A 24079-nucleotide genomic window follows, 5' to 3' on the forward strand; every position below is an offset into this window, starting at 1 on the left:
CCATATTAGTCATCGGAAAAAGACAATTTATGAGACACATAAGCAGCTTCAGAAACATTTTGCCTCAAACACTTTCTAAATGTGTATTATTTGTGGCTTAAAGCAAATGTATAATTTACTCATTCACTGATTCATCCATTTCTTTCCTTCTTTGTAATACTCTGCATTAGGCCCTAGATACTGGCAATGGAGACAAACGTGGGAGATGCTCTATTCCCTGAGGAGTCACGCTCCAGCCAGGGTGACAGGAAACTCAGAAGAGGACAGCAGCGCGTGGACGTCAGTGCCCTTAAGGAAATAAGCAAAGCTCTGGCCAGGCAGTCAGCTTGTGGGACTGCTTGTGGGGGGGCCCACCCCAGGACAGTTAGTCAAAGGATAAGATGCCTTAGCCACCAGCAGGAAGATAAGACTAATGTAGCACAAGAATGATAAGCAGGGGCAGGAAAGGGAGACTAATAGAGAACTTAGAGGAGGAACCAGCATTTATGAAATAACAGATTTACCAGGTGATTCACCCAACATCACATGCCAGGAAAGGATGCAGCCAGGATAGGAGCAAGACAGGTTGGCTGAAGAGCCATCTTACTACCTCCCAAAAATAACGGTAACGATAATAATGACAGAAAAGTAGTAGTAGAGCTGAGATAAGCAAGGAGTGAGGCAAACAGGAGGTGGAATAGCACGTTCCTTCCTAGACCGCACACTCCAACATTTTTTTTTTTTTTTTTGAGATGGAGTTTCACTCTTGTTGCCCAGGCTGGAATGCAATGGCGTGATCTCGACTCACTGCAACCTCCACCTCCCGGGTTCAAGCAATTCTCCTGCCTCAGCCTCCCACATAGCTGGGACTATAGGTACATGCCACCATGCCCGGCTAATTTTTATTTTTTCAGTAGAGACGGGGTTTCACCATGTTGGTCAGGCTGACCTCAAACTCCTGGCCTCAAGTGATCCACCTGCCTCGGCCTCCCAAAGTGCTGGGACTACAGGCATGAGCCACTGCACCCAGCCCAAAGTAGCTTTTTCTACAGGGGAACTCAGAGGTTTATATATGAATCTGTCAATAATATCTGTACATATCACAACTGCAGAGGCTAGACCAGTCAACATTTTTTTTTTTTACTTGCTCTACCTGGCATATGGCTGAATCTTTTAGTGGATATATTACTGAAGGAGTAAATCTCTGGGCACCTCTGTTTTGGATTCACAGTGAGACAGACACGCTTCGCTAGGAATGGCCTACGGGAGCAGAGGGGAGTGGCTGATGCAACCTTCCCTCACCAGAAACAGATTCCACCCCTCTCTGATACTATCTCTGATCCCGTCTCCTCAATCCCACTACTGAGGGCTTTGAGGGGAAGGGCTAAGTGAGAGAAAAGGCAGGGAGGGGCTGATAGGAAAGTAAGAAATCAGATAAATGCCTAAGAGAAAAGCGGAAAGAGAGAAAAGGGTAAACAGTCCACATACAGTGATAAACCATGAGAAGGTTAAACAACAGCTGAAAACCACACCCCCAGCTGTCTACAGGCAAGTTGACTTCATTTTCCTCTGTTTTTAGAATGTCAGGTTACAACCACAAATCAGCCAATTTATATTTCCCCCTTTAGGATTTTCTCTTCTAGTCCATCATGTGAAATGTAGTTTCACTGATAAAGAAAGTCAACCGTTCATTTTTTAAACTGAAATCTATTTTCGTCTACTTCACTGCAATTATAAAAAGTCCCAGTGAGGGAATTTCTTAACATTGAACCTCGATGCAAATACTTGTGGACGTGGCTCTTCATTTTCAAATTTCTTACTGCAGTTCCTTACACAATTTGACATTTTTAGGGGCTGTGATGTTCCCATAGAAAACAGGGGGGTAAGGGCTGGAATATGGGTCATAAGAACACGTTTCCCTGTGGACAGAGACTCATGATCCGATTGAATACACCCAAGTGTCTTTAAGCCAAGAAAGGATTCCTGCAAAAAGTTTTTTTTTTTTTTTTTCGTATTGAGCTGGAAATCAAAAAGAAAGTTCAAAGACGACTTGCTCTCTCCTGCAAGAGAATGGGTTGATATCAATTCAGTTTCCGGGAGGACATATGAAAGCATTGATCAAGCTATTCCTTCCTCATGATTCTATTCAAAACCATTGTCCAGAAATGAATTAGGTCATGCATTTGGTGGTTTCGGGACATCACATGAATTGCTTTTTTCTCCTTTATGGTACATGATTTTACAAAATATGTTTTTTTAAAATATTTGAAACTCATCAATATATTTATATATCCTATTCTACAGAACAGCCTGGAGAATATCACCATTGCTTTTTCACGGTGTCACAGACAGCAGTCTCACATGACCAGAGAAAGCTCTCCAGTGTGTAAGCGGTAGTCCTGGGAGAAAGCAGAGGTGGAAAGAAACACACCTTTTATAAATTGCTCCAGCCAAAAGAACAGCGTCAGTTAACGTATCAAATGGCATTTCAGAAATGTCAAAAAGAAGGGAAAATGTCTCGGCCACATGTAATTGAGAAGTAATGCCGCGCACCAGAGGCCCTGGGAGGAAATCGTTGACACAGAAACAGCTGAAGCCATGCCCGAGACGGCGGGGTGGACGCACATCAGATCTGCTCCCATGCGGGGAGTGGTGGAGGGCAGGCTGCTGGAGGGCTGGAAATCAGAGCCCTCCACTCCGGAAAAGCAGCCGTCCTTCTCCTTAGGACCCTGACAGGCCACTGAGGCACAGAAGGTGACGGGCAGTTGAGAGCAAATTAACTGCAGCCACCTTTTGCTTGGAAACCTCACACCTTCACACAGATATAAAGATGTGGGTAACCAAAACAGGTCTCAGCTGAATACACATGCAGGTTAAGCCCTCCCAAGTCTAGCTTTTTGTCATCATTTTAAACTGGCAAAAGAAAGGTAGTAACACTATCATCAGTTTGCTTTCACCACCAGTTAGCAACCAAATATAGAGCTATCCAGAAATCTATATGGAAAGGAAAATTTCTATTGTAATACCAACATGAACATCAAAAAGTCAGCACACTGCTTATCTCTCACCATCAAATCATGACTTGCCATGTGATGATTTATCAAGGAAGTGACAGCATCATACAACTCTGTTACCATGAAAATATGCACGAAGTCAGAAGTATATATGGTAACAGTGGAATGAATGCTGTCGGTTCTCTGATGAATGATTGCAAAGATCCTCTAAACCCAGAAGCCACTCTCTATAGTCATTTTTCTTTTCGCCTCATTATTAAATACTCATAATCTTTGTCTTTAAAAACATCTAGCTGGATACTTCTAGAAGGCTGGTTAGGTACCTAGTCTTGTTTTCTTTTTCTTTTTTTTTTTTTTTTTTTTTTGAGACAAGGTCTCGCTCTGTTGCCTAGGCTGAAGAGCAGTGGTGCAATCTCAATCTCAGCTCACTGCAACCTAACCTCTGTCTCATGGGTTCAAGCGATTTTCATGCCTCAGCCTCCCAAGTAGCTGGGATTACAGACATGCACCACCGTGTCCGGCTACATTTTATATTTTTAGTAGAGACAGGGTTTCACCATGTTGGCCAGGCTGCTCTTGAACTCTTGGCCTCATGTGATCCACCTACCTTGGCCTCCCAATGTGCTGGATTACAGGTTTGAGCCACAAAACCCGGCCAGTGCCTATTTTTCTTGACAGTAATACATACAGATTTTAAACTGTTTGGACCAGAATTTATCAAAGAGTCAACATCTTATTGTAGAAAGAGGGTGAGGTTTGAAGCCAGAAGACCTGGGATCGAGTTTGGGGCACTCAGTCCCAGGTCTTCTGGCTTCAGATCTCCTCCTCTCAAATCTCTCGCTCACTGTGTGACTTCGGGCAACTTACTGTCGTTAAACTTGAGTTTCCCATCTATAAACTAGAGATGATGAAACTTGCCTTTCTGAATTGTCTAAATAAGTTCTGAGATCTAAATAAGTTCATGCGTTTGAAGAATGCTTTATAAAATGTAGACGGAATGATGTTTATGGGTAAGGTCCCCTGTTAGGTGTGAAAGGTGACGCCAATGATACCAGGTGGCTACTGGTAAAAGACAGGGCAAAGAATCTTATCTTACTGTGGCACAGGTTAAGAAAAGGTAATGCAATTTAGTTGGATTATCTCTACAAAAACCCTCAAAGCTGTTACATGAAAGGGGTCCTGATCCAGACCCCAAGAGAGGGTTCTTGGATCTTGCACAAGAAAGAATTCAGGACAAGTCTACAGAGTAAAGTGAAAGCAAGTTTATTAAGAAAATCAAGGAGGCCGGGCGCGGTGGCTCACGCCTGTAATCCCAGCACTTTGGGAGGCCGAGACGGACGGATCACGAGGTCAGGAGATCGAGACCATCCTGGCTGACACGGTGAAACCCCGTCTCTACTAAAAAATACAAAAACTTAGCCGGGTGAGGTGGCGGGCGCCTGTAGTCCCAGCTACTCCGGAGGCTGAGACAGGAGAATGGCGTAAACCCAGGAGGCGGAGCTTGCAGTGAGCTGAGATCCGGCCACTGCACTCCAGCCTGGGCGACAGAGCGAGACACCGTCTCAAAAAAAAAAAAAAAAGAAAATCAAGGAATAAAAGAATGGCTACTCCGTAGGCGGAGCAGCAGCATGGGCTGCCTGTCTAAGGATACTTGCTATTTCTTGCTCATATGCTAAACGAGAGGTGGATTATTCATGCATTTTCCAGGGAAGGAGAAGGCAAAGCCCTCAATGAGGGCTCCTCCCCTTTTTAGACCATGCACAGTAACTTTCTGACATTGCCATGGCATTTGTAAACTCTCATGGTGCTGATGGGAGTGTCTTTTTGTATGCTAATACATTATAATTAGCATACAATGAGCCGTGAGGATGACCAGAGGTCACGCTCACCGCCATTATGGTTTTGGTGGGTTTGGGGCAGCTTCTTTACTGCAACCTGTTTTATCAGATTTTATCAGGTTTATTGTGACCTGTATCTTGTGCTGACCTCCTATCTCCTCCTGTGACTTAGAATGCATTACCTCCTGGAATGCAACCCAGTAGGTCTCAGCCTTATTTTATCCAGCCCCTGTTTAAGATGGAGTTGCTCTAGTTCAAATGTCTCTGACAAAGCTACCGTTATATGAAGAAAATATGATGTTGAGTTGAGGTTGCAAACTCAAATGCTGACATGGGCCAAGAAGGTTATGTTCTGAGAAGTGATGCTTGGGAGTGATAAACACAGGTGCAGAAGCGTCCCAGTGACTGGCAAGTGGTAATCTGCCTCAGTGCAGGGCTGTAGGGAGTGCTGGAGACTGTGGCAAAGTGTAGTGAGAACTCAACTCTGGCCAGTTGTTCCAATCAAGTAAATTTTGATCTAGTCTTCCTAGATTTCCAGGGTTTTCAAGAAAAGATAGAAATCTAGACGTGTATGTAAAATCCTCCGTTTTTTAACCTTGGCTCATATTATGAACCCCACCCAACCCCCCGCAAAAGCACCATGTGGATTGATACTGTGTCCAGAAAACACAGGTGCAATCAGTTCCATTTGTCAGTAGCCTCCTCCTCAGGCAAGAGGACAACAGGCCGAGAGAGGAGGGCTTAGAAGTTGAGAGGTTGTCTTATTGATGTCAAAATTCACTAAAATGGTTCATTAGCTCTTGAGGACATTCAGAGGCTATCAAAGAAGACCAGCATAAGGAAAGAGAAAGCTAAAGTCAAGGTCTGGTCATTTGTGGGAAATGACCTCTGAGATCATCTGGCCTTGAATGAAGCTTTTTTTTCCCCCTCCTCTTGCTAAACATTCCTGAGGACAGCGTGCATCAGGATGAAAGCAAAACATTCCTCTCTGGCCAGAGTCTGTGATAAATAAGATGAAAGAATGGAATCGATCCCTACAAAGTAAAGAGATCGTCCGGTAAAGGCAAAGTAAAAAGAGATAAGATCGGTCAAAACAAAAGTAAAGATCGTCGTCAAAATAAAGATCGATCAATCTAAAACATCAAGAATCACGATCGGTAAAAATAAAGATCGTCAATCACTCGTCATCGTCGGCTCATCATCGATCGTCGCTCGTCGTCACGTCAATCAATGTCGTCGTCAATCATCAATGTCAGGGATGGTTGGAGTGCAGGAGGAGAGTGGGTGGGGGCAGTTCTTTCTAATTGTATCAGCTGAGCCTGGGACAGTGCACAGCACATTCAGAAAAAAACTTCCTGGAGAAATGTGAAGACAACAGAGTTCCACCCATGTCTGCTGTTTTTGCAGCAATATTTTTATGATGTTAGACAATAAACAAAAGGGACAATGTGTACAAAAATCAACACCACTTTTTTTTATATATAAAGCAATCGTCAAAACAAAGGTTGGCTTTGATCTTAGAAAGAAACACTCATTTGTTTATGTATTTGATGAGAATCCTAATTCCTTAAGCCGGGAGCTCTGAAATAACCAGAGCATTTACAGCTGAATAAAATGACAGAAAAGTGAATTAATCAACCCCTTTAATTTAACTTGTAAGTAAGACAGGGGTGTAGGGGATGGGGGTGAAGGGTGTTACTAACAATTCATTAAGAGTTACTACTCCCAATGTATATTAAGAGACAGAATTATTAGTATTTTTCTAAATTACAAATAAAATACATACATATCAATTAGTTCAAAATAACTACTTCAATTGAGACTACTAATACTGTAGTGATTTTCTTTAATCTTCCACAGCTCCAGTAAGGCCATCTCTGGGTACAGAATTAAAAAGAAAATTTTTTTCTGATTTCAATTAGTTCGAAATAACTGCTCCAATTGAGGCCACTAATACTGTAGTGATTTTGTTTTTTTATCTTCTACAGCTTAAGTAAGGTCAGCTCTGGGTACAGAAGTAAAAAGGAAATTTTTTCTGGGCACAGTGGCTCACGCCTATAATCCCAGGACTTTGTGAGGCTTTGGGAAGCCAAAGTGGGAGAACCACTTGAGCCCAGGAGTTCCAACCTGGGCAACATAGCGAAACACTATCTCTACAAGAAAAAGAAATAAATAAAGCTAGTTGGCCGGGTGTGGTGGCTCACCCCTGTAATCCCAGCACTCTGGTAGGCTGTGGCGGGTGGATCAGGCGGTCAGAAGTTCGAGACCAGCCTGGCCAACATAGTGAAGCCCCATCTCTACTAAAAATACAAAAAATTAGCCAGGCGTGGTGGTGTGCACCTATAGTCCCAGCTACTCAGCAGACTGAGGCAGGAGAATCGCTTGAACCCAGGAGGTAGAGGTTGTGGTGAACCGAGATCTTGCCACTGTACTCCAGCCTGGGTGACAGAGCAAGACTCCATCTCAAAAACAAATAAATGAAATAAATATTAGCCACACATGGTGGTGGGTGTCTGTGGTCCCAGCTACTTGGTAGGCTGAGGTAGGAGGATCACTTGAGCCTGGGGAGTTCAAGGCTACAGTGAGCCGTGATCTCACCACTGCACCTCAGTAGGGTGACAGAGTGAGGACCCTGTCTCAGAAAAAAAAAAACAAAAAAAAACAAAGAAACAAAGAAACAAAGAAAAGAAAATTTGGATATTTACTCCTGGTGTGAAAAAGAAACTCAGCATTTCAGATTGCAAATATACGTTTATAATCGCAAAAATAATATAAAGGAATAATTCTGGGGAAAAATACAATAAATATATGCATATGTGAGACCTTTGGTCTCATGTCTGGGTCTTTGGGACCCACCTTTGGTCTCATGTCTGGGTAACACCTTTGGTCTCATGTCTGGGTAACACCTTTGGTCTCATGTCTGGGTAACTATGCCATGAAGATAAGTGGCCTCCAAAACAGCTCTCTGCCCTGTGCTCTGACTCAATCATTCATTTAAGTGACGCGAGTTTATGGAGAGATTAATGTGCCAGGCACAATGATAAGCACAGCACAGAAGCTACAAACCAGGCCTTCAGGACCTTGTCCTCTGGGCGGGCGGGCGCTGTCCTCAGCTCCCTGTCTGACCCCCGCAGGTAACTATCTCCTAATTTGGTTAATTCCTTGAGGAATGTCCCTTGAGGTTAACAACAATGTGTATCCTCAGTGAGTCCGGGGAGTGCCTTTGTACACAATGCGCATGTGATGAATTAGGTGAGTGAATAACACCAGGGGCTGGAGTGAAAGAGGGCTGGAATGCCTTGAAAAGTTTTAGAAAACTAGCTTGTGTCTGGGGCACCCTAAGCCTTGGAGGAAGCTGTGACTCAGTCCCAGAACAGCAGTGATAGTAACTAGCCCCAGACACTGACGTGCCAGGCTCCATTTTGCCGGAAAATTCCCCTGAGTGAGAAGGACGGGTTTGTTCTCATTTATGACTTTCGCCTCCTTTCTTGAATGAAGAGGAGTCTCAGGAAATGTCTGAGAATTGGAGACTATGGAAAATAAAATTTTTAAAACATGAAACACAGCAAAGTTTTTTCTTTTTTTTTCCTTTGTTTTGAGACAGAGTCTCGCTCTGTCACCCAGGGTGGGGTGCGGTGGCCGCATCTCCCCTCACTGCAGCCTCCATCTCCCAGATTCAAGCCATTCTTGTGCTTCAGCCTCCCAAGTAGCTGGGACTACAAAGCATGCACCACCATGCTCTGCTAATTTTTTGTATTTTTAGTAGAGATGGGGTTTCCACATGTTGGCTGGGCTGGTCTTGAACTCCTGGCCCCAAGCCCACGTTGGCTTCCCAAAGTGCTGGGATTACAAGCGTGAGCCACCGCACCTGCCCAGCCCACAGCAAGGCTTTTTGAGAATGTGATAATAATCTGGTAATCATGGCTTTTCACCAAGTAACTAAGGTATTTCATAGCTTTCCTGGCTTAACCAGTTAGGTTACAGAAAGAGAAGGCCCCATGGTGAGGTGAGGCCTCCTGGAATTAGGGCTGGGATCCACTGATAAGCGCAGGGTCTGAATCTGCCTACCCAATTATACATTCGCTGGTAAACACTGGAGTCCTTTTATTCCCTAACTACGTGATTCATGGATCATCTATTTAGATCTATATAGATCCTTCAGGATCTATTTTTATCTATCATCTGTTGCTGGAATTTGTTGTTAAATGAACTGACCGCACGTTACGTTTAATAACCCTGTTGCATATGCTCAGGCTTCCATCTCTGGGTGGTTAATCTGAGCCAGGAGTTCCCTGTGACGTCAGTAATAACTGACCTATTTATCTATGCTTCTGGGCTGCTGATCTCCAAGTAGAGGTTTAAAGGAAAGAACACCAGAAATCATTACCTTCTTGCCTGTATAATTAGTAATAGGAAAAACCCAGAAAGAGACAGAGAGAAAGGGGGAAAAAATCCTCTGAGAACCCTGGTATATGTGGCCGGCCAATTCAAAAAAGTCCCAGGGAAAGTTAGCAAATGCGTTCTTTAAGACCAGATCAAGGTCTCGCTTGTCATCAGGAAATATTATTGGTGCTAACACAGGCCTTCAGTTAAAAACCTCTCAGGCAAGTTACCTAAGGACAGCAGGTCTGACCTGTGAGTTAACCAAAACATTACCTCATCTGCAAAGAACTCCAGGAACCATTCAGATACTGAGGTCAGAAATCCTTTTTCTAGGTTTCTGTAAGTGTCTCACTTTCAAAGCATTTACAAGCGTGGCTCCTCGGTCTCCCAAAGCCAGGCAGCTTGGGGCCGCACTGCTGTTACCAATACAAGAAGGCAATGTCAGAGTTATTTGAAATTTCCAAACGATGACAGGCGTTAACAGTTTTCCAAAATACTGCTACCAAAGTATAAGGTGATAAATATTAAAGGAAAAAATTCGTAAGCATTTCAGAAAATAAAAAAGTTGATATGCAGAAGATAATGAAACCGATTACTTCTCTATCTCTCCCAGAAGCTGCGTAAACAGCTCCGGAGGGGAGGGGAGGGGAGGGGAGGGGAGGGGAGGAGGGCTCTTCAGATCCATGGGACGGGGCTTCCAGGCACCCTCCAGCACGAGGACAGCATCCATCCCCCCTCCACGGCTGCAGAAGATCAAGTCAGCATCGCATCCTTCTTCCCGAGCAGCTGAAGTGGAGCTCCCACAACCTCCTTTATAATAATAATAATAATAATAATAATAATGATGATGATGAAGGAGTAATGCTTAATATCAGCCCCTGGAAAAGATCGGGCTCTGTTCTTGTTCAGTGGGGGTGAAAATCCCAGGAGCCCCCAGACCTTGGGTGTATGGCTACCAGAAATATTTGCTATATTAGTGGTCCCTGATGTTAAACAAACAGAATCCTCTTTTTAGGTTAGTCGGAGTTTAACTGTGTTTTAACGAAGGGGTGCAGCTTTGGTCTACGGGCTAGAAAGGTTGGTAAGGAGGTTAGCATTGATGATGTGAAAAATGGCCAAGATGGCAACGAGGCCTTCTGCAGGGGAGGGGGAGGGGGAGATGGACGCTCTCATTGCACTGTAGGTTACCTGGGAGCCCGCCCAAGGGGTCTGAAGCCAGCCCCGGCTGCAGGACAGAGAACAGCTCTTGAGTGTCTAGGAAATGGGGCTTGCTGCCGCTTTGACTGTGCGTCTGAGGGAGAGTGCTTTGCTGGGTGGATATGAGTTAAGTGAGGAGAAGTAGGGAGGAATAACTCCAGCATCTACGCAGTCTCCTTGCCGGTAAGTCCCGTTTCTCATCCATGTAATGCTGGTCACAGACAAGCAAAGAGGGAAGCATTCTGGAGTCAGGATTACTTCAAGCTGCATTCGAATCCTATAAAAGTGACTTATTTCTGACTATAGATCATCCAGCTCAAGGACCTTCCAGGGAATAGAGTAGCCGCGCTGATGAGGCTGTCGGAACCTGCCTGCAGGCCTGGGAGCCTCCTTTACTAGAACTACAAACATCAACGTCACTCAAATGCCGCTCTGTGTCAGCATGGGGGGAAAAAAGGGTTACTCCTAAAAAGCTAAATGCGAAATAATTAAGAAAGATTGCAAACAAATGTTAGTTTGATAAAGATAATAAAATTAGGCCACACTAACGTTGAGAGCAGCTAGATGCTAAGAAATCTTTCTTTTAAAATGCTGCACAAATTACATTCGGTTCTCGTGATGAAATTATCAATATCATTTTTCTAAGTCTAGGAGTCTCCAGAGACTTGACATGAAACCTCGTATCCATGTGATGGATTTATTTTATTTTTTTGAGACAGAGACTTGGTCTGTCCCCCAAGCCGGAGTACAATGGTGCGATCGAAGCTTCCTGCAGCCTTCACCTCCCGGGGTTATGATTCTCCCGCCTCAGTCTCCCAAGTAGCTGGGATTACAGTTGCGCAGCACCATGCCCGGCTCATTTTTGTATTTTTTAGTAGAGACGGGGTTTCACCATGTTGGCCAGGCTGGTCTTGAACTCCTGACCTCAAGTGATCCACCCGCCTTGGCCTCCCAAATTCTGGGATTACAGGCATGAGCCACTGTGATTGGCCCATGTGACAGATTTTAAATGATGATGGTATTAAAGGGATTTTGGTATCCCTGTGATTTCTTTTATACATCCACTTACTGCTGTAAGTTTCCTTTTTTTTGCATTTCTTTAAACATAATTCCTCCACGCGTTGCCTACACATCGCTCCCTGCTTTTCTACAACGACACAGTGTTTGTTTGCTTGTTTCCATTTTGCCCTTTTCCTACGATTTCAACCTCTTCTGTTTCACTTTGTCTTCCTCCTTCTTTCCTGTAGTCTGGATCCTGTTTTATTTTAGAGGTGGAAGAGGTGGTTGGGTCTGATGTTTTATTTTTGGAGGTGGAAGAGATCGTTGGCTCTGCTGTATCCTCCGGTTACCACCTTGAACCCTCTTTCTGCTTTGTTTCGTTGTTGTTTTCGGTAAAGGATGATTTGCCTTTGCTGTTTCTCTATTACTCGTTCCCTGCAGGTGAGCACTGTGGACCCCACGTTTTCTGCTCCCAGCAGCTGCCTGAACAGCACTACCCCCGCTCATCAGTCAGCGTCTCCAGCACTCCCTCAATTTGCTCTGCACCTCAGGCCGCCCAGCCCTGGGACATGACGACCCCGCCAGCATCCTCTTGCCCTCGGTTTCTCCTCCTCTACTCCTTCCTGAACCCCACTTATCTGAAATTTTCCCACATCACAATAGTCTCTGGTTTCCTGTATCTGATTTGCATGCAAATGACTACCGCATTTCACAATTTCAGCAATTTGTGTTAAGGAATATCGGGAATGTCTTCGCATGAAAAGCATCTTATAAAATCAAATGCTTACCATGAATGATGGAAAATTCCTCTGCACCCATTTTTGCATCATCAATGCTAACCTCCTTATAAACCTTTCTAGTCCATAGACCAAAGCTGCACCCATGAATTAAAACACAGTTAAACTGCAATTAACATGAAAAGAGTATTACATTTGTTTAATTTAACATGGCCAGGCGTAGTGGCTCATACCTGTAATCCCAACACTTTGGGAGGCTGAGGTGGCTGGATCACCTGAGGTCAGGGGTTCGAGACCAGCCTGACAAACACAGTGAAACCCCATCTCTACTAAATATAAAAAATTAGCCAGGCGTGGTGATGCATGTAATCCCAGCTACTTGGGAGGCTGAGGCAGGAGAATCACTTGAACTCAGGAGATGGAGGTTGCAGTGAGCAGAGATTGAGCCATTGCACTCCAGCCTGGGCAACGAGAGCAAAACTCTGTCTCAAAACAAAAACAAAACAAAACAAACAAACAAAAACACACACACATCAAGGAATGCTAATATAGCACATATATCATCAGTCATTTTGTCAATATGTAGTCATAGGTTTCAAAGTGTGAAAGTGACTGACCCTTATGATTTAATCAAAGGAAAACACATTCGTGTGTTTGGGGATTCTGTTAACTTGCTGTCAGCTCCACAACCTCCCTTCCGTCTTGGGATCTAGGATGCCAAAGCTGGGACCTGCAAGCCGCATGCAGTACAGGGCACCGGATGGGCCCACAAGCTGGAGGAGGAAGACGGCTCTGGGTCCTTCGTGTTTGCTTCCTGGGGCTTGTTGGTGGCCTCTGCTTCTGTGACCATCACGCTGGTCACACTGCTTCCTCTGAGCAGGAGCTGGCTCCAGTGTGGAGCTTATCCTTCCAAAACCACCTTTATTACACACTCGTTCCCACGACCCCAGCTGTAGTCACAGGGACCCCCTCCCAGAGCCCCTGCTCTGAGCTCAGAAATACTGACTAGACCAGGGAGCACCTCCACTTCCGACCTGCAGGGTCCCTTCTCTATGTGACTAAGCATCAATAACTTCCAACACTTCCCTTTGTCCTGCTGCCCTGAGGGTGAGAGCTGCTTCTTGCAATTGCTACCTACACAGCACCTCAGGGCTCTCTTTTTCTCTACCAGTTAACAATTGTACTGATAGTTCACACTTCTTCATACTGAATGCTCTCTGCTCCAACAACTGAAGTGGTTTCTGTCTCCCCATAGGATCCTTCAAACTTGTCTTAAAAACAGTGATTATGGACCAGAGCAGCCATTGCTTGAGAAGTGGATATCAAGCTTCATGCATAAGACCTTTCCTCATAATTTTTCTTGACTAAGAGCTTAACAAAGTGCATTGACTAATGGGGCATAACTGACCACTAAAATCCGTAGCAGCATTTTCATAAATGCTCAACCAAATTCAAGTGCAGTTTTCCAATTTTTACCACAGGTGTGGACTCTGGGGAGCCCTACATGGGTCTCCACTTTGGAACCAAGGCTTTTGATATGGTTTGGCCATGTCCCCACCCAAATCTCATCTTGACTTGCAGCTCCCATAATCCCCACTTGTCGTGGGAGGGACCCAGAGGGAGGTAATTGAATCCTGGTAGTGGGACTTTCCCATGCTGTTCTCATGATACTGAATAAACTCACAAGATCTGATGGTTTTATAAAGGGCAGTTCCCTTGCACATGCTCTCTTGCCTGCTGCCATGTAAGATGTGCCTTTGCTCCTCCTTCACCTTCCGCCATGATTGTGAGGCCTCCCCAGCCATGTGGAATGAGAGTCCATTAAACCTCTTTTTCTTTATAAATGACTCAGTCTCGAGTATTTCTTCATAGCAGTATGAAAATGGAATGATACAGCCTCTTTCCCCCGTGTGGGCAGTGTTGTCTGGTGTTCACTTACATTTGGATCCTTATAGCATTTGCCTTCAACTGATGAGAGCTGGTGGGCTCAAGGCTACACCCTGCTCCTTGGGAGCAGCCAGCATCCAATGACAGGTCCCTTCAGGGGTGCAGAGTTCTTGTCTGGGCTTGTCTGGGAGCAGCTCTGAAGCACCATCCCTATTTCTGAGCTCTCTGTGAGATCAACTGGGTCCTCTTCGGCAGGTGTTCCATGGCCTAGTTCTTCCCTCCTCCAAGCCTTGCTTCACTCACCCCCAATAGGTGTTGCTCCTGCTGTTTACACATGTCTGTCTCACATCTGGCTTCCTGAGCACACCTCCTGTGGCATCTAAAGTATGCCTGAATGGTGCTCCCAAGAGCTGTTACTTCTCTGTGTCAAACAATCTGAAGGAGACTGCATGTGGAATGCTGTCGTACCTACTCGACAAATGCTAACACTAAACTTATGAGTTGCTACTCAGTCAGTAGTTTCACCTCTGAAATCACCTTTGCAAAAATGTTATCAGTGAGAAAAATTGTAACAGTAGGCTGAGCTAACCACCCCTACCCCTCTTGCCTTTCCCTTAATTATTCCTGGGATATTGAGCCCAGTTGACTTTGGAAGACCTTTAGGCTATGGTGTAAATAATAATAGGCCTTATCCAAAACTCAACAGCTTTTATAAAGCTAATGGGAGGCCATCAGCCTAGGGGGAGGAGAGGAGCCAAGTCCTGCTAAGGTGCAGCCACGAAGGATTATCAGTGATTATTCCAGAAGTTATAAGACATGCAAATTCCTCAATATCTCCTGCAAATAACACCACTCTTATAGATGGGCCTTTTGAGATTTTTCAGGTTTTTTGCAAGTCTGACACTCATGGTTCCACCTGGACCTGCAGCCCTGCTCCTGTGGCCCCGCCCAGAAGCAATTCAGCCTGTGGGAGGACAGCTTCAACACCCTATGATTTCATCTCTGCTCCAATCAATCAGCAGCCAGCACCTGTTACCTGAACACCCCCCACCCCTGTCTCAAACTGTCTTTGAAAAACCCCTAACCAGCCGGGCTCGGTGGTTCATGCGGGTAATCCCAACACTTTGGGAGGCTGAGGCAGGTTGATCACCTGAGGTCGGGAGTTTGAAACGAGCCTGGACAACATGGTGAAACCCTATCTCTACTAAAGAAAGCTCGGTGTGGTAGCACACACCTGTAATCCCAGTTACTTAGGAGGCTGACGCACGAGAATAGCTTGAACCCAGGAGGTGGAGGTTGCAGTGAGCCAAGATCATGCCACTGCCCTCCAGCCAGGGTGACAGAGTGAGACTCTATCTCAAAAAAAAAAAAGAAAGAAAAAGAAAAGAAAAAGAAAAACCCCCTACCCTTTGAGCTTTGGAGGATATGATTTTAGTACAAACTGCATCTCCCATGTGGCATGGCTGTCCTCATGTCTATTAAACTTTTTTTCTTTACTACAATGCCATGGTCTTTCTTCATGCACCAGGCAGGAAGAAACCTCTCGAGTGGTTTCATCTCCTGGAGAAAAAGAATAAACGGAATATTAAAAACCGAGGACAAATAGAAAGGAAAACAGAGATCGTAGAACCTCACCAAAATCAATTGTTGCAAGGAATTACAAATGCAAAGTGTGGTTAATGACAAATGATAGAAAGACTGTATAGATGTTTGACCTTAGAAGTTATCAGACAAAAGAACAGACAGAAGTCATTTGGAGTATATCCATGCCCCTTGCCCCTGCCATAAAGCAGGGGACCTCAGACTGAAAGGAGCTCTCGACAGAGACAAGGGCTGATGGAGGATGAGGCTCAAGGAAAGAAACTGGAGAGAGAGAGATGTTATCAGCCTCATTCCAGAGTTACAGGACGCTGATGAAATAAATGCACCTGACGATTGGTGCTATGGATGGAATGTTCATGTTCCCATCCCCAAATTAATCTGTGGAAGTCCTGACCCCAACGTAGCTATATTTGGAGATAGAGTCTTTACAGAAGTAATTAAGGCTAAATTTGGTTGTAAGGGTGGGACCCTGATCCAACAGAATAAATGTCCTTGTAAGAAGAGACAGGAGAGAACTTGCTTTCTGTCCACCACGTGAGGACACCATGAAAAGGTGGCTGTCTGCAAGCCAGAAGAAGAGCCCTCTCTGGAAACCAAATTAGCAGGTACCTCCTGCCTCCAGAATTAGGAGAAATCAACGTCTGCTGTTTCAGCTGCCCAGACTGTGATGTTTTATTACAGCAGAAACACAATTGGTTACATGGTTACTACATTAATTCTGTTTGCATAGTGAAACTCCAAGATTAATAACTAAATTTCACACCATCTGGACATTACCTTCAAATTCCTGAGCTTTGCAGCCCTTTCTGAACTAAGGGTTCCTGACTCTGAGTCCTAAGCTCTCTCTGGAAGTTGAGATCTTAACATGACTTAGCAGCTTTCTGCTGTCTGAATGCTTGCCAGGATTACAGAATCAAACAATAGTCCACCTTGACAAAATGCAAAGCAACTCATCAAACTATAAGACTATATCAATATAAACTATATAAATGATCTTATGGCAGTTCTGGGAAATATTATTCATTTCCTAATAGTCACTAACATCTACTGAGTCCTAAGGATGTCACTCCAAGTGTATTACTATGTTTAACAATAGCCTTTTTGAATAGGAAATATGCTACCTCTATTACAGAGATGAGTAAATAGCCTGCGGTACGAAGAAGTTAGGGGAATTTCTCAAGCTCAAGCAGCTCATAAAGGGTTGATTCTGGATTGGAAAGCAACGAGTCTGACCGTGGAGTCAGCCGACTCTATCATCATCCTGGGTTGTTCCTGGTCAGCTGTTTTCTCCGGAGTCACCCTGGGCTTTCTGCTGCTGCTGCGAGTCTCCAGCACACCTGGTATCTATCATGAAGAGTTTTCATACAGGGAAATAACTCCAAACTTCACCTTGCATAACTAAACCCTAACCAAGCACCCACAAAAGAGCGGAGAGTCTCCTTTTCCCTTTCCCTTCGTGTTTACACAGAACAAACACAAAATAATGGCTTAATAATCTCAACAAGTAAAAACCATCCAGATGAATGTGAGGCTTGGGTGATTTGAAACGTAGACTGGCCTTACAGAACCAACTGTTACTAGGGTTCCCTTTTTCTTTGTTTTATGAAAACACTGTATTAGTTTTAGTACTTTAAGAATTATACTACTGACTAATGTTAATTTTTAATCAATGTGACTGGCAGAAAAATATACACACATTTCTCATAGAAATATATACAGTCATCCTGGGTAAAGGAGGTGGATCGGTCAGGAATCCCAGGTAGACTTAAATCTGCAGGCATGTACAAAAAGTCAGCTGTTGATATATGTGAATTTTGTCTCATTCCAATGCTATATTTTGGATCTGCGATTTGCTGGAAAAAATCCCTGTAAAAGGGGGACCCATGCAGTTCAAACTGGCCTTGTTCAAGGGTCACCTGAACATTCACTTGTGTGTGTCATAGGCACTAATATGTTACTTTCTCCATTAAGATTTCCTGCACTTTTATTTGGAAGACAGTTTATTTCTGTGTGTGTGTGTGTGTGTGTGCATTTTTTTTTATTTTTTATTTTTTATTGAGACCGAGTTTCGCTCTACTGCCCAGGCTGTAGTGCAGTGGAAATGATCCCAGCTCCCTGTCACACCCACCTCCCGGGTTCACACGATTCTCCTGCCTCAGCCTCCCAAGTAGCTGGGATTACAGGTGCACGCCACCACACCTGGCTAATTTTTATATTTTTAGTACAGATGGGGTTTCACCATGTTGGCCAGGCTGGTCTCAAACTCCTGACCTCAAGTGATCCGCCAACCTCGGCCCCCCTAAGTGCTGGGATTACAGGCATGAGCCACCGTGCCCGGCGGAAGACAGTTTATTTCTAAATCCCAAGTCTCTATATGATACTCTATCAACAGAAAACATTGAAAATTATAATCTGTTAATTAGACATTCAGTTTTAAGTAATTCAAAGAATGCTTGCATTGTTTATTTTTATGGTGCTGTGCCAGATTTTTTCACAACTACCTGAAACTATCATCTATAAAAGTGTTCCCCTAAAGAGTATAGGTATATATCTTAACACATGCATAGAACCTGCAGAGATTAAGCAACTGCAGACTGGCTTGTTGTAAGCATGCAGACGAGAGTGTCAGGAATGATAGCACCCAGGGTTTACTGAACACTTGGCGTGTGCTAGGTATTGTTCTGAGCGCCTTGTTTTCATCCATTCACAAGCTCCTTAGCACATGAGGATAGCATTGCTTTCATCCACATTTTTGGTTCATTCATGTACCAAAATGTTTTTCTTTGACCGTTGAAGGCATCTTCTATGGCCACCAACCCAGCATTAGAAAGCTGGTCACTTCCTTTTTCAAAGGAAAATGACTTGGTTACCATTTTTTTGTCCGTTTTGAGAAGGTCAGGTAGACTCATTATGATTCATTCTGAAGTTGATGCCATTGAGTGAAATTATTCAGCATAAAAATAAAAGCGAAAGTAATTATTTGATTGCATCCATTTATGAGAAACTACAACCTCTTGATTCTTAGAATACGATACAATCCTCTTAACAATGAGATAATATACAAGGAAAATCCATGGAACAAAATCCCCTAGAAAAAACCCTAAATTTTTTTTTAGAACTTTCAAATATGTTCTTCCTCAAAAATATGATCTCAGAAGAGTGAATTGCCATTGGAAGACTTCCACACAGGGAACGCTGCTGTTATAACATAACAAGTAATAAAGTGCCATCCGGCTTCTAGAGTAAGGGAGAACAGAAAAGCAGAATTTTGTTTAAGAAAACAACTGGGCCGGGCGCGGTGGCTCACGCCTGTAATCCCAGCACTTTGGGAGGCCAAGACGGGAGGATCACGAGGTCAGGAGATCGAGACCATCCTGGCTAACACGGTGAAACCCCATCTCTACTGAAAAATACAAAAAACTAGCCGGGCGAGGTGGCAGGCGCCTGTAGTCCCAGCTACTCGGGAGGCTGAGGCAGGAGAATGGCGTGAACCCGGGAGGCGGAGCTTGCAGTGAGCTGAGATCCGGCCACTGCACTCCAGCCTGGGCTACAGAGCGAGACTCCGTCTGAAAAAAAAAAAAAAGAAAAGAAAAGAAAACAACTGCATTTGTAAAAGAAATAACAAAAGGAAGTGAGACCACCCTGTCTTAGAGAATTCTGAAGCCTTAATTACATGGCAAAGTTTGGGAATTCATATGGTACAGGCAGCTTCTAAACTCATTCACAGGTCAATCACTGACTGTCTGATTAGAGCATTAACCTGTTTCTGACAATCAGCTATAATTCCATTATGTATTTTTCCCAACAATATGAATCATATTGATCCTAAGGTTCAGAGAAGATTTCAATGAGCTGAAAGGAATTTGGTAGTGACAATGTGAACAGATGAATTTTTGCATCTTCCCTGATGTGTCCCACCTCTGTAAAAAGAGAGTATGCTGCATTTGATCATTGAAAAGGACCCAAGAGATTCCAGTCAACCCAGTCTCTTCATCTTACAAGGGAGCCAAATTCAGTTAAGATTGGACTGGCCTGGCAGGGTGGCTCACATCTGTAATCCCAGACTTTGGGAGGCTGAGGTGAGAGAATCACCTAAGATCAGGAGTTCGAGACCAGCCTGGCCAACATAGTGAAACCCCGTCTCTACTAAAAGTACAATAATTAGCCGGCCGCAGTGGTGGGTACCTGTAATCCCAGCTACTTGGAGGCTGAGGCAGAAGGATCACTTGAATCCAGGAGGTGGAGGTTGCAGTGAGCCAAGATTACATCACTGCACTCCAGCCTGGGCGAGAGAGTGAGACTCCATCTCAAAAAACAAAACACAAAACAAACAAAGACTGAATAATCTGAATCTTATACTAGAAGAAAAACCCCGAATACGCCCAGGCTAAAGTCATCTGGGGACACACTGTTTTGGGTGGTGGCCTCTAATTAGGGCTTGAACAAATTTGAGAAAATCTGTGTTAGGGGAGTTTCTCTTTGGAGGTGAGGCTCCTAGACCAGGTACTTGATCATCCCCTGAGAGCTCAACAGCCAAGCAGAGACTCAACCCCCACCCAGGCTGAGCCAAAATCTACCTTTCAACAAGGCCCGTGGGTGACCACTGTGTGCATGAAAGGTTGCAAACACCGGCTTAGGTGATACTGCTAAGATTGAGATCTGAGAAGGAGCTGTTTTTCTCTAGGGCTTTTTTTTTTTTTTACAAGTCAGCTGACTATTCAGAGAACCACACTGATGGAAGCTCTCAGGAGCTTTTGTCTCTGAACAGAAAACACTACCTGAGCCAGGAGTCAGGTCAGGAGACGGAAAGGTGACCGGCAGAAGCTGGAGGAACTCCCTGATGGGGGGGGATGCACTTCCATGGATGTATCTTTGTGCAGATACACAGGAATCTGGAGCTTTCTGACCCTCGAGATCCAATTGATAAAGAAGGAAAATCAGTAAAATGTAACAATGACCATGTACATCCATAAAAGGTAACTACAGATACAGCAAAATGAAAGTACTCCACGATCAAATGTGGCACACTCTTTTCTTGTAGGCATGGGACAAGTCAGAAATGATGAAAAAATGCATCACTTCAAGTTTTATAATGCAGGTGACTTCTAACATCTCTGATTTTTCAACAACTCGGCGCAGTAGCTGGTATTTTCCTTATGTTATAGATGAGGAAACCGAGGCTCAGAAGAGTCAAGTCAGGGCCCCAACTCACACAGCTACTAAATGTCTGAGCTGAGGTTCACACTCACCTGTCTGACTGCCTAAAAGCCACACTCTGAGTCCTGGGTTTACATTTGACACCAGCTTCAGTTCATTGTTTACCCTTCCCCCGAAGAAGTGCATTTTTTTTTTAACATTTGCAAAGTATTATGTTGGATTTGCATGCCAGTCCCTTTTAGTGCCAAACTTAGGAGGGAAACCCCATTTATTAATAAATATGTCCTTAAAGGAGGACATATTCAAAAGGAAAGTGAAAAAGCGGGCTTCTGACCTGGCTTGTTAAACGGGTCAGAGTGCAAAGCAGCAGATGTGCACAGTGGAGTATGTCCTCTCCAAGCATCTTGCAGAAAACCGCAATGTCATGGGATTGTGCAGACAGCTCCCCTTTCTTCCCTCAAATAAAAGCAGTGTGCACATTTCCTCTGGGACGGACACTGCTTCCCTCCTTTCCCTGTGTGAGCTGAAAACTCACCTCTGGGAGTCAAATATAATCAATTACACAAAACTATTTTACCAGACGGGGGTTGTGAGTTGCAGGTAAGGCTCAGTTCCATTTCTGAAGGAGTCCACAAGATTTGCTTCTCAGAGAAGAAATGAAAGTTAATGATAGGCCAGGTGCAATGTCTCACGCCTGTAATCCCAGCACTTTGGGAGGCTGAGGCAGGAGGATCACCTCAGGTCAGGAGTTCGAGACCAGCCTCACCAAAATGGAGAAACCCCGTCTCTACTAAAAATACAAAAATTAGCCATGCATGGCAGTGCATGCCTGTAATCCCAGATACTCTGGGGGGTGAAGCAGGAGAATCACTTGAACCTGGAAGGCGGAGGTTGCAGTGAGCTGACGTCGTGACATTGTGCTTCAGCCTGGGCAACAAGAGCAAAACTCAGTCTCAAAACAAACAAACAAAAAAATTAGCTGGGTGTTGTGGTGTGCACCTGTAATCCCAGCTCCTCTGAGACTGAGGCAGGAGCATCGCTTGAACCCAGGAAGCAGAGGTTACAGGGAGCCGAGATCGTGCCACTGCACTCCAGCCTGGGCAACAAGAAGGAAACTGTGTCCAAAAAATACAATAAAATAAAAATAAAGATAACGATACACAAATTTAAAGGCAAAAAACAAAAATCTAATAGAGTTACGTTTCTCTTGTTTCAGTTGGAGAGGAAAAGGAAGTAATAAAGATTCCTTGAAATCTATTTCAGAGCTGTTCCTTTGGGGCTATGAAATAAAAGGCAAGACTGGTAGAAATGACTTAAAATGCAAAAATGGCAAAGGTAATGATCACTGTGGGTAGGTTATAAACGACTGTGGAGATTTGGGGACGCTAAATCATCCAGCCAACGGAAAAGTAGTCATTTGAATCTGAAGACGGTGAGCCTCTGCCTGAGTCTGTCTCATGGATTGGAATATCCTCTTATTAAATTACAGTGTTTTATAACTTGTGAATAAAATTGGTATCATGTTTACTATGCAAAATCCCCGCTATTTTTCAAATGGATATATATTTAATACGAAATTGAAATGTAATATCTAAAGCACCAAGCAATAAAACCAATCCGCCTAGTTTCAAACCCTGCTTAAGTTATTTTTTTGAATTCTGTATCTAATAACATAGTACAATAACACTGAAACAAGATTAACACTATGATACTATTTGTTTAGGAGACCAAGAGTGTTGCTATGGAAACCGACCTTCAGTGTATCTATGGAAACAGTGACAGTGTTGTAAATAAAGGTACTGAAAAGAGGAACCTAGTAAACTTAGCATATGAATTCTAAGAAAAAGGATAAAGAATGAGGACCCGCGGGGAGAACATTTTTGTATTTTCTTGTAAGAAAAAAAGCATTGTGACGTATTTTATTAATCGCATGATAGAACTTTTAAGCTAAGTTTTCAAAACCTTCATTGTATCTTCTACTATCTTTTGTTAGTTTCTGTCTTCTTCTTAACTGTCCAAATCATAACCTATTTATAATTAACAAGAACATTTATTGAACATTGTTTTATATGACTCAACTTCACTATGATAGCATTTTAAAGGCCAACTTACTTTTTCTAAAAATGTTAACATGAAAAAAAAAATACAGAAAGCATATGTTTAACTCAGTTATGTTTTGAAGTTAAAAAGTAATTTTTTTAAAAGACTCATCCATAATATTTACCAAACACAATTTTAAACGGGGGACTATCGAAAGAAAGTTAGTTGGTTTTTTGTTTGTTTTTGTTGTTGTTGTTGTTTTTAACGTTGCAACCCTTTGAAATCATTATTAAAAGACACACAAACATTTATTGAGTTGTACTTTCAATCTTCTGGCTTCACTGTGTCCTGCTGGAAGGAAACAACTATGTCTTCCCTTTGCATCTCCTGATATTGATGAGACTGTTGTGCACATAGGGGAGAGCCACACATGGTGGAATGAAGGGATGAAGCTGTTAAAGGAATCGAATATGGTAAAACAAACAAATACACAAAAAGACAACAGAATGTAATGTAATGTCAAGTCCCTGGCAATAATTACATGAGCTGGCTCAGTTATGTGAAAACTGATCTCATCTCATTAGAAAAGGTGACGGTTGTACACCAAGTAAAGCAATGCAGAGGAAGGGAGGGATGCAGATTGGGGCCCGCAGCACAGGAGAGAGGCGCAGGGCCAACCTCGCCCGCACTCTCCAGAGCCACCCCCTCCTCCTCTCTCATGTCTCCGGCTATCAATCAAGTCACACAGAGATGGACAGAGCAGCCTTTTTGGAGCCAAGAGCCATGTTTCTCCTGAGCTGTTGGTTCCCGGATTCTTAAAAGATTTTGGTAAGTAAATATTTCATGTTAATATAGGACTATGTATTCTGGCCTTTTAAAAACTCTAGAATAGTGCTTTTTTCTTGTTTAAATGTGGAATTCTGTCATTTTTTAAGATCCCCCTCAGAAGGTAACAAATAAACATTTTGAATGAGGAGTTTAGACTAGATCCTTAGTCTTCAAATTCTGTTTCAGGCATGGGGGACCCCTGGGGGATGGCTCTAGTGAGGCTGCCTCCTTCCCTCGTGAGAACAGCTCTGCTCCCCTCGTCTAAACTTCTTCAAATGCTTTCGTTAAAGTTTTGGCTTCATCGCTCACAACAATCGACAACACCCTTGAACACTTCTGGAGAGGAAATCCCTTTCAGCTTTCTATTTCTGCGATTCTCTGGTTACTTTTCAAGGAATAGTAAATGATAAAAGAACTA

Source organism: Papio anubis, chromosome 11 (genome assembly GCF_008728515.1).
Source record: "Papio anubis isolate 15944 chromosome 11, Panubis1.0, whole genome shotgun sequence".
Lineage (NCBI taxonomy): Eukaryota > Metazoa > Chordata > Mammalia > Primates > Cercopithecidae > Papio > Papio anubis.